At 45.1% G+C, this 5,000-nt stretch overlaps 1 protein-coding gene across 1 annotated transcript in view; it reads left to right on the forward strand.

Moving 5' to 3' along the window:
• LOC121586871 (FH1/FH2 domain-containing protein 3) overlaps positions 1–5,000 on the forward strand; it is a 154,573-nt gene that overhangs the window by 97,916 nt on the left and 51,657 nt on the right. The gene's annotated exons all lie outside the window — the stretch shown is intronic.

Genomic DNA, 5,000 nt, shown 5'->3' on the forward strand with positions numbered 1-5,000 from the left:
GAAGGAGCAACGCTTTAACACACACACACACACACACACAGAGGCACACTGGCATGCACACACACACACACACACACACACACACACATGGTTTTATTGCTATCCCATCCGTCACACACGTGTCTCTTGTGAAGCAGAACAGCACCTGGTAAACACACACACACACACACAGACACACACGTAGACACACACACACACACACACACACACACACACACACACACACACACACACACCAGGGGCCGCATTCATAAAGCATCTCAGAATAGGAGTGCTTGGATGATATCGAATGAGTTTACTGATCCTAGATCTGCTTTATGAATACGAGCCCCCCCTGGCCAACTGTAACAGAGCTCATCGGCTTTTACTGTTCAACAACTGTAATGTACTCCATTTACAGCTGACCTAAGGTCAGTTTGGAGCTAGAACTCATTAATTAAAGGCCCAGTGCAGTCAAAATTATTTTTTTCCCTGTGTTTTGTATCATATTGTACAACAGCTGAATAAAACTAACGCTGTAAAAGTGTGATACATTTTGATCAGTATTATTTCCTGATAGTTGATGGTTGAAAATACAATTTTCACAGGGACCATCTAATTAGCAGGTTTACATGGGCGGGAGTTCCGGCTTGCCTGTTGACATCACCAGGCGGTAAATTTGTTAATAGACCAATAACAAAGAGAGTTCCAAATCTCTCAGCCAATAACAGCTCGTTTTCAGTTTTCTCCTCCCCACTCAGACCACTCCCAGACAGTTCTAGCAAAATTCTTGCTTATTTGTTTATTTGGATCCCCGTTGGCTTTTTCAGAAGCAGCAGCTATTCTTCCTGGGGTCCACATAAAACACATGACAAGGAACACAACACTGACAGACAAGGACAGTCACACACATTTAAAATACAATGATATACAAACAATACAACTAAACAAATAATGTGTGTGTTAGTGTGTCTGTGTGTGTTAGTGTGTCTGTGTGTGTTAGTGTGTTAGTATGTCTGTGTGTGTTAGTGTGTGTGTGTGTGTGTGTGTGTGTTTTGTATGAAGCTCCATGCGATCATGGCTCTGTATAATACTTTGCGTTGCCGTGAATTCTTTTTGGACTTGGGGACTGTGAAGACACCCCTGGTGGCCATGTCTTGTGGGGTATGTATGGGTGTCTTAGCTGAATGTTATTTGATTATGCAGACAATCTAGAATTTTCGTCCCAGTAGTAATTCTCATTTTAAAATAATCTCTCATCAACCCTCAACAGGAAAGACTGGCATGCATGTTGTTGATGTTAGTTCTGAATGGGCAGTTGAGGTGCAAGCCGTGCTGCTCTGTTTGGAGCCAGCTGCAGCTGCTAAGTCTTTCTTTCGCTGCACTTGACCATATTACCGGACAGTAAGCAAGATGGGACAATCAAGACCAGAGACTGAACAACTAGCACAGTTGATTTTTGCATCACAAATAGAGAAGAGTAACGGCCCAAGGCAGCTGCCCTGAGGGACACCGCACTGTACATATCGGATGTTGGAGAAGCAGCAATCCTTCTCTTTCATTATTAGATGTGTTATGCAAAGATATGATGGTTCACTGTTCAATGTTGTCATTTCACTTCTGAGTTTTTTCCACTTTACTAGTGAAATAGTCATTGAAATGGTTGGCAATATGAAAGGTTTTGTTATAAACGACACATCATCTTCAATGAATGATGGAGATGAATTGGGTTTTCTGCCCATGATATCATTTAAGGTAGTCTAAAGTATTTTTTCCATTGTGTTTCATGTAATTTATCTTTGTTTGGTAATATAATGTATTATATATTTTTTGCTAAGTTTAGTCACAACATTTCTACATTTACAGTATGTCAACCAATCAGTAACTATTAGTGAGACACTACCCAGGTATTATATCATAATGTGTATAGGACAATACCGCAGGCCTTCCGCAGTCCGCACGCTGCCCTTATAACCACAGCAATGGGATCAGATGACCCATTTCAAACCTTAACTATCAATGGCTAACTTCTATCTATTACCTCCTGGCCCTGGGTACTGTAACTACAACACCTCCTCTTCTCCTCTCCTAAACCTCCTGGCTAGATGTGGTCAGTTAGTCTCAGACCACCTGGTGGTCATGAACACCTCGCCATCCTCCTAAATGTTCCCTAAACGTTCAGAGAACTAACACTAGTGTTCAAGTCTCGAGCGCTTGTTACTCATCCACACAAGTGTAGTTCACTGAACTACCTCCTCCGCTACGAATGCATTCTTGGTTTTCCTGGCCTAGAGGCTTCTGGATGTTTCCGGCTAAGTCCTAGTTCGTTCCATAGACTGATCCCAGGTTCTAGAAGGATGTGGTTTCCTGCCTCCGCCTTTCATATCTCCGTCTAACCTTTAAGGTAATCTGCCATGTTATTGTGATGTGAATGACATATCTCTCTTGTTACGCATTCACCCACTCCTCTCCTCCATCCATCCCTCTGTTCCCAGAAATTCGACACAGAACCAGTCAGCCAGCATTCACAGAACGAACTCCATCGCTTCCTCCAACTCCATCGCTTCCTCCAACTCCATCGCTTCCTCCAACTCCATCACTTCCTCCAACTCCATCACTCCACTCCATCCTCCTCCACCACCACCTATCTCTCTGCCGTCCCCACTGATTACCCTGACTCCTCCTCCCCCTCCGATCTCCTCCCCCACCTCCTCTCTAGCTCCTCCCCCCCCTCCAATCTCCTCCCCCACCTCTCCCTTGGCCCAGCCCTCTCAGCTCACAGCTCTCCTCGCTAGGCATAAGTCCTCTGTCACTGTCCCTGCTACCAATGAAGTCACCACGCGGGGTATGAACCGCCCCTCCCCTGAGCATATGCCCTACCTCCCCCACTCCCCCTTCCATCTCTTTTCCTACGACTTCGATGAGGAACCGATACCACCCGCAACTAAACAGGAAGTGGACTCTGCTGCTGCTGCCAGGTTAGACGGCACAAAGGACTACATTTCCCCAAATTCCTCAGAGATTCTTCCTCACTGATTGCCAGCTGTTTGAATTCTGTTACTTCCTGTTTCTCTGCTACTTTATGGAGTCTTTCACTGCCTTCAGTCTTCTTTCTGTCACTGCATTTAGAAGCCTCACTGCCAACCAGCTTTCACTTTATCTTACTTATGACACTTTAAGTCTTACTCCCGTTCTTCTTCTGCTACTGTGTGTTTAAAGCCTCCCATTTTCTGCTGCGTTAGAAAGCCTCACCACCAAACTGACACAGCCAGTGGGTGACTTTGTCTTGTACCACTGTACTACGACTGTTTCTACTACTGTTCACCTCTTCAGGTCTGCTGTTTCTGTCTCCTGTCTCCTTTACCTCTAGAAGATAGTAACGCTCCTCCTCTTCCTGTCTCCTGTCTCCTTTACCTCTAGAAGATAGTAACGCTCCTCCTCTTCCTGTCTCCTGTCTCCTTTACCTCTAGAAGATAGTAACGCTCCTCCTCTTCCTGTCTCCTGTCTCCTTTACCTCTAGAAGATAGTAACGCTCCTCCTCTTCCTGTCTCTTGTCTCCTTTACCTCTAGAAGATAGTAACGCTCCTCCTCTTCCTGTCTCCTGTCTCCTTTACCTCTAGAAGATAGTAACGCTCCTCCTCTTCCTGTCTCCTGTCTCCTTTACCTCTAGAAGATAGTAACGCTCCTCCTCTTCCTGTCTCCTGTCTCCTTTACCTCTAGAAGATAGTAACGCTCCTCCTCTTCCTGTCTCTTGTCTCCTTTACCTCTAGAAGATAGTAACGCTCCTCCTCTTCCTGTCTCCTGTCTCCTTTACCTCTAGAAGATAGTAATGTCTCCACTTCTTCTAGTAGACCAGTAGTAGTACTTTTATTGAATCACTATGTTCCTCTGCTTTTGCAACCCTTTCCGTGTGTGTGTGTGTGTGTGTGTGTGTGTGTGTGTGTGTGTGTGTGTGTGTGTGCATGCATGTGTGTGTGAAATGTCTAAGCATTCAAGAAGCATTCTAGCTCCATGTTCGCTTAGCTGGGACTTGACCCACACCTGCTGCTGTTGCATAGCTGATTATGGTGTAGCCTTGTTTGGAAGCTACAAACTGTGTCTCACTTATTTGGCTTTAATGTCCCATTTTGGTGCTTTATCATTTCCTTTAAGTAACAGATATAACACATATATCAGATATAACCACCAAGTGGCCCAGTGGTCTAAGGCACTGCATCGCAGTGCTAGCTGTGCCACTACAGATCCTGGTTCAAATCCAGGCTCTGTCATAGCCTGCCGCGACCGGGAGACCCATGGGGCGGCGCACAATTGGCCCAGCGTCGTCCAGGGTAGGGGAGGGAATGGCCGGCAGGGATGTAGCTCAGTTGGTAGAGCATGGTGTATGCAACGCCAGGGTTGTGGGTTCGATTCCCACGGGGGGCCAGTATGAAAAATTTAAAAATAATGTATGCACTCACTAACTGTAAGTCGCTCTGGATAAGAGCGTCTGCTAAATGACTAAAATGTAAATAACAGCTATAACTGATGTAAATATAACAGACATTTGATGGCCTACAGTAGGCTACTGCTAGCTAGTTGCTAAGGTTAATATTTGATCGCCTACAGTAGGCTACTGCTAGCTAGTTGCTAAGGTTTCTAATTGATCGCCTACAGTAGGCTACTGCTAGCTAGTTGCTAAGGTTTCTAATTGATCGCCTACAGTAGGCTACTGCTAGCTAGTTGCTAAGGTTTATGATTGATCGCCTACAGTAGGCTACTGCTAGCTAGTTGCTAAGGTTTCTAACTGATCGCCTACAGTAGGCTACTGCTAGCTAGTTGCTAAGGTTTCTAATTGATCGCCTACAGTAGGCTACTGCTAGCTAGTTGCTAAGGTTAATAATTGATCGCCTACAGTAGGCTACTGCTAGCAAGTTGCTAAGGTTTCTAATTGATCACCTACAGTAGGCTACTGCTAGCTAGTTGCTAAGGTTTCTAATTGATCGCCTACAGTAGGCTACTGCTAGCTAGTTGCTAAGGTTTCT

Source organism: Coregonus clupeaformis, chromosome 17, assembly GCF_020615455.1.
Source record: "Coregonus clupeaformis isolate EN_2021a chromosome 17, ASM2061545v1, whole genome shotgun sequence".
NCBI classification, from domain to species: Eukaryota; Metazoa; Chordata; class Actinopteri; order Salmoniformes; family Salmonidae; genus Coregonus; species Coregonus clupeaformis.